This window comes from Sebastes umbrosus, chromosome 21 (assembly GCF_015220745.1).
Source record: "Sebastes umbrosus isolate fSebUmb1 chromosome 21, fSebUmb1.pri, whole genome shotgun sequence".
NCBI classification, from domain to species: domain Eukaryota; kingdom Metazoa; phylum Chordata; class Actinopteri; order Perciformes; family Sebastidae; genus Sebastes; species Sebastes umbrosus.
The window spans coordinates 16,598,747-16,610,984 of record NC_051289.1 but is presented as its reverse complement, the minus strand read 5'-3'; the positions used below and the strand labels follow the sequence as shown (position 1 = coordinate 16,610,984).

The window sequence follows — 12,238 nt, the reverse complement described above, 5'->3', positions numbered from 1 at the left end:
GCGATCCTCGGAGAATGAATCAATTTACACCACACTGTGGATATTAAAGCAGGTGATAAATATAATCGTCTCTGGCGATCACCTTCCAAAGTAGCCGTGTAACTGTTTTCAGCGGCGTGAAATCCTTTATCAAGCCGTCGCTGGTTGACAGAAACAATTATCCAGAGAGGGAGGTAAATGAATAAAATTAGCACTCGGAGCCCCCTTTGCACATTTGTGCCCGTGGCTATCGCCATGCGACGACTTCCCAAACTCTTATCATGAGCCCGGCACCAGAACGGCAATGGCTTTGTATCACACAGTATAACCCCCACCCATTTCACAATACCACTCCAAAACACACACACACACACATTTAGCCTCACACTCCATGCTTGGTTTAATCACACTGCTGTGCTCGGGCAGTGGCAGTACAGTTCATAACGGACTAATTTCTGCTGTGTGGAGGATTCCAAACCAGAATACTGTAGTTGCAGTTGCGTGTGGATGTGTGTGCGTGCACAGAGGAACCTCGGTTCACATACTTGACGTACATTTTTATTGCAACAGGAAACACTTAGGCCAAATGCTCCCATGTTCAGAGGTGACTTGCGGTTTTGAAACTGGGCATTCCTTTCCGATCTCTGCCTGGGAGCCGAGAGAGAGAGAGAAAGAGAGAGAGAGAGACTATTAAATGAGGTCATAATTGTTTCCCCCCCTCCCTCCTACTCCCTCCATCTTCACCCCCACCTCCACCGGTCCCCTGCATAGCATTTCCTGTTAGGACGGCAACCAGACAGCCTTTATTTACCCCTGTGCTCATTTCCCTAAATTAATACCCCTCGCCCACATCTATGGCACGGAATCTTGTTTTGTGAACCTAATAAAAGTTTGGTAAATGCTCCGCAATTTGTTCCACTGGCAACAGCTGAGCCCGGAGTGATGGGGCGAGGTGGTGTTACTGTAGCCTTGTTCTTTAGTGCTGTAGTTGTCAGCGGGGAGGATGTACAACAACACTTCTTCCAAAAACACCGACACACTTCACAGATTGGTCAAGTCCCAACAAAACTCTTTTGATGAGAGGTACCACCGTACGGAAGGATTTCTGTTGTTGCTGATGTAGCTAATTGTGTTGATATCTACTGTGCTTTCCACAGGATAAAGTTGATTTAGTGCTCATACTTTAACATGGATAATTCCAAAGGATTAGGTTGTAGTGAATATCTGGTACAGGTGATCCCTATATAACTCCCCCAAGACTCCTGGGGGTCCCTGGACCGCACTTTGATACCCACTAAAATTACCACACCGCACTCAAAAAGCACATACTGTATATGTGCCAAGACTGCACAATCCTTACCATTTGTTATGTTTAATAATGAAAAATGTTTAGAAAATTTCAACCCGCATCTGGATCCTGATGTGGTAGACAATCACATGATACTTGTGCCAACGTTTTTTCATACTATTAAGTGCATGAGTTAATAAGAAAATAGTGAAAAATGTCGCACAGTGTGTTATATTTTCAGGAACGAAATTCGGATTTGGAGCCCCCCAGAACCCAAACCCTAGCCCCGTAAACCGCAACACACATCAGACATCAGAATGGATTTAAGACAAAAATTAAGATTTTTATTTTCATAAATAACTGTATTTATTATAATATAAATAAACAATTGGTCCCTGATATTGTGGGCTTAAAAGTATTTAATCAGTTTCACTACAATGTACACTCTTATTAACAAAAAAGTGTAGCCAGGCAGATGTTACAGGGGTGAAAAGTGTATTTCTGTCTTTATTTGTTCATTTGTTACCTCAATGCAGAAAAGGAAGGGCGTCCACCGGTATTTTATTTATTTATTTATTTATTTATTTATTTATTTATTTATTTATTTATTTATTTATTTATTTATTTATTTATTAGAGAGAGCGACCAGTGCCCCCCAGAAGGTGGCGTCCCAGGCGACTGCCTATATGTGGCCTATTCCTTAAGTCGGCCAGGTTCAGGAAACCCTGTAAAAAAAAAAAAACTGGATCTTGATCTGCACCCAAATCTAATCACTTGTTTCTTGGACCATGGCTCCACCAAATTTCATTGAAATCTGTTATTTGAGACACCCTGCTGTTACTGTAACAAACAAACATGGCAACCAACAAATGGGACATAAAACCTAACCTCCTTGTTTTGGAGCCATAAATGGAATAACTGTGTAATTTGTGATCTTTAGTATCCTTTACGTCTACACCTACAATATGCTGAATTTAGGGACACCTCGTCTCGTGTTACTTGTCAATTCAAATTGCGTTAATCACAACACATGCGTCGGTAATATTCACTCAGTAAGTGTATAAGTTGTCTCCACTCAAATGTGTTGAAAGTGCTCCATCCGTTTTAAGAGTGTGCCACTGGTTATCTTCTTAACTCCTCACAAATCTAATTTCTCTCTGGGCAAGCATTTAAATGCCTAATGACTGATAAGTGCAGCTTGGACTGTGTGTGTGTGGTTCCTCCTTCAGCTGGATTGAGATAAGAAACTTTGCTGAGCGTTTTTTTTTCCCCTTCTCTTTTCCGTTGGGGGGCAGCGATAACTCCCCAGCTTCTTCATTCGCTGCTTATTTGGCATCATTATGTGTAATCGGCCTAATAGAATATGTCAGGGGTAATACGCCGAGGTTTGGCGTGATGAAGCCGCTTTCTGCCTTTTGTCGAGGTAGCCGTCGCAGAATGACATCCATCACAGATGAATCTTTTGGAGTAAATAGAGGGTTTCATGTTGCGAAATGAGAGTATTGATGCCATCCTACATGCCCCGTAGCCAGAACTGAGAAGAGGAATGGTGAGAGAAAGAGAGCGACGGAGAGAAAGGAATTGGGATAAGCGGTATAGGATATCCAGGAAAAATACTATTGCTATGGCTAAGCCAGGAATAATGACTTTATTGAATTTGACTGTGGTGCATTACGGTCTTGCATTCTTGAATGATTGACTTCTCTCTTTTAATGTTTTCTTTTCTCCCTCTTATTTTCTCTTCCCCCCTCCAAGACATTCATCTTTGGACACACAGAGACATAAAAATAATGTTTCTCAGAGGCGATCAGCAAATTGACCTTGGGCTTTCTTCGCCATGCTTCGGTTCCAACCGAAATTGTACTCCACTAATTGTGTATAAAAATGTACTTTGAACACGGTGGGGAACTTTAACTTGATTTTTGCCCACGACTGATGCCCCGGCACTGATGATTTATGTGACAGTGTTTTGAATATACACTTTTTTTATTCAGTTGTTTCATGTTCCTGACACAAGTACAGTAGCTCATCAAAAAAGCCAGCTCTGTTGCCATCTCCAAAGGCGATGCCATTGCTTGAATAGTTTAAAGAGAAAGTGCACTATATTCAATTTACGATGCCGCCTTTCTTTTTTTTTTTTGGTGATTGAAATTATACACGCGTAACTGTGCTCTCGTAAACACTACTGTCCATGCTCCATCACTGACGCACAAAAGCACAATATAACATCTTACGCTCAGTCCCCCTTGACACGCACACATTCACTCACACCCGGGCAGAGTCCCTAAACCGTGACATCCAGGACCGTGCTATAATTACAAGGCAGATGAACACATGGCGACAAAGCGGTCTCGGGAGGGGGAGCGGAGCGACAGAGGTAATGATCTCTAGAACAAAGAGGCAGACCTGGGAGAACAGGTTCAAGAGTCAGCCACGGGGCCACGCGACACCACAGGCATGACCTTGGAGAACTTTCTGGAACGCTCGAGACTCTTTCTCGCCCCGTGCAATGTGTGTGTGTTCATGTTTATGCGCGCCATGTGCTCGTGAGCGTGTGCGTTGCGTTCAAAGGCAGACGTGTCCTCGGGGGAGGAAAACCCTAGAAATTGGTTATTGTATCACTGAGGCTATTTACCTATTTTGGGGATTAACATATTTAATTCCCCTTCTTAATCCCGTTGGAGTTAATGCCCTCGCATTTCCAATTATCTGACTAAGTGTAACGCAGAGGGAGTCGGGGCTTCCTCTCTCGCCTGTAACTGGGTTTAGCATGCAGGTCGCGGAGCTGTAGCTACAGTGTGTGGTGTCTTCAAAGACAACTTGTTTACGCGATGGTTTAATTGACTTACCAGACTGACTAACTTTGTGTTCTGACATTTTGTAAAATTATAACTTCATTTAAGAGGTGCAGTTGAAGAATGAAGAGTAAAATTCTTATTTTTCACGTTTCAGTTTCATATACAATGTGAGACTCATTACACAGAGTATATAGATGCTGCTGTTTGATGATGCTTCCTGGCCTTCGTGAGCATCTTCGTCACTTTGTTTCAGGTAAATTAAAGACAACAGCAGCTGTGAAGCTCGTAATTTGCAGATCTATTAGTGACTCTGTTCGAATGTTGGAAAAAGAGGTCAGTATCAAAGACATTTATGAGATGCAACAGAGCGGTTTAATCAGAGATCAATTGCTTTAATCCACAAGAATTTGCAATTACAGTCTGACCTATAGCGATGCCTGGCGCTTGATCATTTTTTTCCCTGCCTGTATGGATATCCAGCACCAACACAAATCAAGGGTTTCATGCCGAGATGAGATAGGCACCAACTGAAGAGAATTACAAATGAACGAGAAACTATGGAACACATCATTTATCCCTTAAAGGTGCAGTGTGTAACATCTGGCGGCATCTAGCGGTGATGTTGCAGATTGCAACTAGGGCTGTCATGATATCAGATGATTATTGTGGCCAAAAGAATTCACGATAACGATATTATCGTGATATCTATAGGACATTTGATAAAAATAAAACTATAATCAGTCAAATTCATCTTTAACTTTGTTTATTGTGCGTTTTGTGTCTCTTTTGGTGAGTGAATTACTCTCAAACGAGTACTGGGAGGTGGAGAGAGAGTCTGTAACCATAGCTGTACAGAAGCATGATTTAAGAGGTGCTCGGTTATGTACACGACATTATCATATGTGTATTATTAACATGATAACAATATATCTTTTTTTTTTTTAAATATCATGGATATCGTCAATATCGGTTTATTGCGAAACCCCTAATTGCAACCAACTGAAACTTCTCCCGTGTGCCAAGTGTGCAGGAGAACAACTGTACCAACGTGAAAATGTGAATGGCCCTCTCTAGAGTCCAGTTTTTGGTTTGTCTGTTCTGGGCTTCTGTAGAAACATGGCGGCCGGCTCCGTGAAGAGGACCCGCTTTGTATGTAGATATAAATGGCTCATTCTAAGGTAACGAAAACACAACAATTCAAATTTTCAGGCGATTAAACACTAAAGAAAACATAATTATTAATATTATATTCCATTTCTGCTAATAGATTCCCTTAAATCAGCCGACTAGACTGTTATCAGGGGCTGTAAATAGGGGCCTACTACACCCAAGAGTAGGTTTTATCATCTATTCAAATGGTAGATCACCGAAAGAAGGAATAAAAGAACACAACAGTGACATCTAGCAACCGTAGTCATTTTGAGATGGGACACAAAACACAGGGCTTACTCCCAGGAGACCGGGGTACGCATCCTGCATGATACCACTTTAGATATGTAGTTATTTTAAGCCAAAACATGATGTTTTTCCCTAAACTTAACTAAGTAGTTTCATTGCCTAAACCTAAAGAAACCTTTTTATTTGTGTTCAAAAGGTAACATTTCATTCAGTTTTACATGTTAGAATGTGTTGCTTTTAAGTTTACTTTCGCTTTTACAACATAATAGGGTCCTAATGACCCACATCTATAGAGCGACCGATAACGCCTATTTAATGGCCTGATAACAGTCGAATCGGGTGCCTAAATGCTACACATGGTTCTTTTAAAATGTAGAAAAATCTTTGGTCTTCAAATACCAAGAAAGCATCTTCTCTTCTCTTCTCTTCTCTTCTCTTCTCTTCTCTTCTCTTCTCTTCATCCAGCAATGGTTTCAATCAGATCCACCTGGTGTGGCTGGTTCCCCCAAAGCTGGACTGAGTCACCCACTATCTTTCCACAACACACATGAAAAAAAAGGAAATGTACAGCCAAAACACCGGCACACACACTTGCAGACAGTACATGTGCACATGCAAACACACACACACACACACACACACACACACACACACACACACACACACACACACTAACTCTCTCTGAGGATGTAATCACATGGGTCAGTCTGCTCAGTGTCAGTTCCCAGACTGGCGTAAAACAGAGGAAGCATGGCTTTTTTTAAAGCCTATGACTCTGTGTCTGTCGTGTATTTCTGTCTCTCTTAGTAGACGTTCATTTGCAAAAAAAATTCTCACAAATCAGAGCTTGTAACTCAGAAGAAAACATCATGGTAAGGATTAAAGTACCAAACAAAATCCCATAAAAACATAGCATGTAGTCCATGCATGTATTGAAGCTGTTGTGTGTGTGCTTCCTGAACACATGTAATTGCGCTGCCTTCCAAATTCACATCTTAAAATGAGCAGGAGGTGCATAAAGCGCCTCCTAAAATGTACAGTATGTGCCCCCTTTTATGCGTCACAGCCGCTGATGATGAGTGCATTCTTCATTAATCCAATAATTAGGCAAAAGGCTGCACGGAGCAAAGTTGTGAAGCCAGTTCCTGCATGCCGAGCGAACACACGAACAGCATGTGCATCCGTCGAGTCCGATTAAAGTCCTGCATCATTTCGGATGCATTTTGTTTAAAATATCCCAAGCGAAAAAATGAAATGTCAAGGCTTGATCTAAAACATGCTCATGCTGTCTTCAAGGGATTTTTTTTTTTTTTACATGTGCAAATCTTGAAAGCGAAGGGGGAATTTAGAGACACTTTGTCTCAGCCAATATCAAAAAGGCCATTCAGTGCCGTAGCCATTACCCATAAGCCCCCTATTGTGGATGAAGACGCTCGCTGTCACAAGACCCCAGTCCACTGGCACCATCTACAGAACCACGATCCTGCTAACAAACCATTAATGAATGCATCAGATTCATAGATGTAACATAAAAACGGCATGACATACCGACTCGTGGCATGTTGGCGTGGTTCTCATGTGCATGAATGTGTGTTCTCTGATAGAAAGAGTTGCAGTATACTTTCACAAAACTACAGGAAGCCTCGTTGACAACTGATACGATCTGAAATTCACTTTTACAGTCTATCAAAATGTATCTGCTTTTGGCAATACAACTGTATATATCAGACCTATGACTAACACCGTGGCATCCAACAAAGTGCAAAAACATATTCTATTATTGCCACTGCTATTGTTTAATTCATTTAAAATTACACACAAGGTCACGTAAGGTTTCATAAAAAGCTAGGCAGATTCGCCGTCGACATGTACATTCAAACGGCAGGAGGAGCGGATCCGTGCTCTTGGCTGCCGAACGGTGATCACCATCTGAGATCTACCTTTCCAGTGTATCGGGAAAGGTCAGGACCATCATGCATTGTAATGCATGATATTATGTAAGAGAACGGTTTGAGGCAAATGCTACACAGGCTAGTAAGCTATCGAAAGATCGTAAAAAGAAAGAGGTCAGGGCATTAGCTGACGGCGGTAATTGACTTACTGGATGTAAAAAAAAAATGTCAACACTGTCTTCACCTTTGCTTAAAATAACTTTTGGAAACTTGTTAATAGGAGACAGAATAATCATTTTTGGACTTTTTCTTTCTCCTAAAACATAAGTTTATAATTATCGTGAAAGTCTTTTTTGTATATAACGACCATTTATTTGTTGAATACAACCTTTTAAAATCCAGCTGTCTAATTTTGTAACAACTCTTGATTCAATCTTTCAGTAAAAAAAAGAAGAAGAGAATGAACCACATTATTTACAATGGAAGACATGCAGCCAAATCACCCTGGACAAATTCTCCACATAAAGGTCTCTTTATCTGCCCTCTGGAGTGACAAGGCCTATCCAGCGTCTCTCCTCTCCATCAGCACTTGTTGTACTACTTCAACCCATTCCTGAAAGAGAAAAGCCCCAGTCTTTCATTCGAACAAGTTTGGCTCTTCCTCCCCCTCCCCCTCCTCCTCTGCTCCCCCCTTCCCATGCTCCATTCGCTGGTGACAATCCGGTCATTATACCATCTTCACCCCGTCTGCGAACCCCCCCCCCCCCCTACTTTACCCCGCACTTCTGCGCTGCCCTCCGTCCTCTCCTCTCACCCCTCCCCTTTTGCTGAGCCACTATGAGCTATATTACTTTGACCCCGGCCCATCAATCTGCTTCAATTGGATAATGATCTGTAATCACGTTCTTTCAGGGGAGTCTATAAAACGAGCCGGGGCCTCAGCACCCCTCCTGAGAGGGCTCCTTCTGTTCCCTAACCCCCTCCCCACCCACTCCCCCTCCTACACATTTGATCCAAGCGCTTCTCCTTTCAGCTTTCAGGCCCCCACTAAATACCCTCGCACATGGGCAGCGGCTGCAGCCGGCGGTGGGCCTTGTAAAGGGAGCGGACGGAGGAGGGTGTGGAGGGGGGATTGACGGCTCCGCTGTTGATTTTTCATGGCCCCCGCTCTCCAATGGAAAGGGGCTAAGAGGGACAAGGTGGAGCCCAGCAGGAGGGAGCGGGGACACAGGAGGAAGGAGAAGGGGGGTGTTTCAAACCAGGCCCAGCAGCTCCTACCAAGACTTAGCCCCCCACCCAGCCGCCCGTCACATTAAAGCTGACCCTCCATTAGGTCGTTTTGTACGACAGGCTTGTAATCGATAGAGCCTTATAGCTGAACAGGAGGAGCGTTGAGGGGCGAGGGGTGGGGTTAGACAGCGTCAGGGTGAGTGTGGGGCCAGCGGGCGTCATGGGTGTCGAGGAGGAGAGGGATAAAGAGAGAGATTAGGATAAGGTTGATGGACAGGGAGAAAGAGGCAATGAATGAATAAGTAAATGAATGAAGTGGAATGGAGGGCAAATTAAGCCATGAGCTTCGCCTCCTCCTCCCACCCCGTCTTATAGGCTCTTTCTCCTGCTAAATTAGCTTTCAACACAAATATAATCCTTAAAAAAATTGAAAATCAAAATCGGGGCTTGCAGATAAAAATCAGAAAAAACACCGGCTAATAACAATTTAGTACCAAATTTCACTCTCCTTCCTCTTCAGCTTGTTTGGAGAGGGAAATGACTTAATGTGTGTTACTGTATGAGATCTTAAGTGGTGTTATCACATGTGGAGATAAGATCTGAAGGGAGAGGGGGAGCGAGCACAAGGGCCTGTTTTCACAGCATATTGCACATTTCCAAGTCAAAACTGACCCGGCGCGCCACCTTGGTTAACAGTTATCAATTGTTCGGTGGGGCTTCCATTGTGGCCGGTGGCGGGGCAAGCTGCGTCTCTCTTCGTGTAAAACACACGCTCGCGTTTTTCGAGCACAGTTCAGGAGGCGAGCGGAGCAGCTTGATCGCAATTTAAAACGCCATCAGTTCAGTTGGGGGCTTTTGTGTTAATCTCTTCTGCGCTCTTGAATATACATAAAAAAAGGCTGTTGAGTTTTTAAAGGCCATACAATAAATTGATGAATGGAGTATTTTCTCTCTCTCTCTCTTCCCTCAATCTCTCTCTCTCTCGCGTCTATGAAGTAAGGGGCCCGTCTTGTATATCATTATTCCTTCCCATTCCCATTCTTTTGCAAGTTTAGGGCTCTTACATGTGGAGCATATGCCTATTGAAAGGGTGGCACCACGCAAGGCAGGCACAGATGGAGTCACCCTCCCCGTCAATGGGCGGACAATGGGAAATGGAAATCAAAGTTAAAGGGGTGCATCCAGCCCCATTTAGCCAACACAAAAGGTGCTTGTAGGAGGCAGGGCGTGCGGGGCGAAAGGAGGGGAAGGGTGGAGGAACACGTCCCAGGCCACTAGAGTCCATCCTCAGCTGGCCTCTCCATCACCGAGGTGATAGAGACGTGCTGTCACGGCGCTAGACACCCCAGACTTGTTACTCTTTAACTCCCTGTCGCACTGGTTGACGAACTGTGCCGAGCGATAATTGAATCCTTGTATTTGTTTTTAATGCCCGAGCTTAAAGCGCAGCTTCTCACCTAAAGTTGTGTCTAACACTTTAACAATGTTAAATAAAAAATGTAACCAAAAGCGCCTCAGCTGGCCGAGAGAAACGCTGACGGTGTTAGAAAGCCAGGGATGGACTTATATGACAGAAGTTGAATGCATATAAACATTCACATTTGCAGCAAATGGTTGGTGGATTTACGAGACATTCCTAGGAGGGAGAATAGTGCAGTTGACAGAAGGTGCACATGATGGTGCCGATTTATTGTCCCTTTTTATTGTGGGATTGCTATTGCTGCACTAAAATTATATCAAATTATAAGTTGTTGATAATAATAAATTATTATTTCACATCCTTCTGCCAAAAATAACCAAAAAACTAAAAAAAATTTCAACACCATGTTTTGAAAATATGTGTCAGTCTTGTTGTTGATGTATTAAACTATCCTGTACCCTGTTTGTTTATCGTCCAGTATCATACACGATATCCATGACGACCTCGTAGTAAATAAAGTAGAGTTAATAGAGGAAGTGAAATAAACCAGGAGGAGGAAGTGGCGAGCCGTCCATCCTGTTGTTGCGGTGGATGCTTGCTTTGAACGCAGCTCTGATGTGACCTATAAAACAGTATGTGTTGCTTTAAGAGACAGTGATTTCACTCTCATTAAAGATAACTAGACTCTACTGTACACGAGTGCACGACACCTCCGTGTTTAATGGTACAGTAACAGTATCCTCTCTCGGCATGTGCGCTCATTTGCCATATAAGGAGCTAGTGAATCCATTTCACCAAATTAATTTTGTTATTTCATAAAATGATTCAATATTTCTTGCTTGTTTTTAATTTGCTGAGATTTGATTGCAGTATGATCAGAATGAAAGAGTCACTGTTGAATCACCAAACAATCTATCCATATTTAAAAAAAATGATGATTACCAATCAAGATTTCACAAAACACACTGTATAATGGAACTTATTATAGCATAGTTTAAGAGCTACAGTAACAACCTTTGCATAAATTCAAAATCAGTCAGCAAATATATGGTGTATTTTTCAACATCTTCCCATTTGTTGATGGAACTCTTCATGTATTGTGTCTAAATGACAATAATCCTTCATTTGATCTTTTTGTGTCGTGCAGTGCTGCTGACAGCGGGATGCCGGCGTCTGGGGAGGCTGAAAGATGGCAGGCCTTAATGAACCTTGGTCCGACCTTTGACCTCCTACCCCCGACGACATCGCCAGCTGAGGACTGCCACAGACAGAGGGTCTGCTTGTGTGGTATGGCACACACACACACACACACACACACACACACACACACACACACATACACACACACACACACACATACTCGTCCAAGGTGCTCTCCCACAATCTGTAATTTTTATTAAGCAAACAAAATTTTGCTGCGAAAGATGACACATTTCACATACGCCTAAAAACATCAATATTTATACAGTCAGAAAAATAATTTAAAAAGAAAACAAATTCAGAAACCAGACCAAAGCTTAGACCTGTCCTGGATAGGATGTTTCACTATACTAACTTAGTCAGCATCCATTTTTTTCAGCCCTCGTATTCAAGATTCAAGATTCAAGATGTTTATTGTCACGCCGATTATACAGGTACAAACGTGTGAAATACTTTTTGCTGGGAAGCTCCATTAAAATAATAAGTTATATTACATTTACATTACAATTATAAAAGGAAATACTTTGTATAAGGACATATTAAGAACATGTACATTAAGAACATATACAGTATATACAGTATAAGATATATTTTTTGTGTGAGAAGGTGTGTGAATTATATATTTAAAAGTCTGATGGCCTGGGGATTCCATGAGATTACCGAACATACTGAAAATACCCAATGAATTATTTGGACATAGACCTTGTAAAATCTTGATGACCATAATAAGTTTCAACTGTTGAATTCAACTCTTTAAAAATGGTTTGGGCTTATATACACGTTCAAAGCACCAAAAGTGTTTGTTCTTCACATTCTGTTGATAACGTTAGTTTATTTTTTGAATGTTTTAAACAAAAAATTCTGGCCTGATCTCACACGATGCACCTTAATGATAATTTAACCCCTTCCTCAAACTGTCCTTGGGTGTCTCTCCAAATACTGAAACATATTTATTTGGTTTTATCTGTGAGCTGGTTTTAGAATTCAGAGTGGTGCTGTTTTTCCAGCTAGAGAGAGTTCACCTCAGACGCCC

General features: G+C 42.2%; 2 long non-coding RNA genes across 4 annotated transcripts in view; one reads left to right on the top strand and one right to left on the bottom strand.

The window, feature by feature from the left end:
* Positions 1 to 12,238, top strand: part of LOC119480883 — a 142,452-nt gene that overhangs the window by 74,437 nt on the left and 55,777 nt on the right. For all 3 annotated transcript variants that reach the window (XR_005205022.1, XR_005205021.1, XR_005205023.1), the window contains exon 3: positions 11,153 to 11,292. This is a non-coding gene — a long non-coding RNA (uncharacterized LOC119480883). The remainder of the gene's footprint in view (positions 1 to 11,152; positions 11,293 to 12,238) is intronic.
* LOC119480885 lies at positions 516 to 6,051 on the bottom strand. The gene is made up of 2 exons (XR_005205025.1): positions 5,863 to 6,051; positions 516 to 627 (listed from the first exon to the last, which is right to left on the bottom strand). It is a non-coding gene; the product is annotated as an uncharacterized LOC119480885 (long non-coding RNA).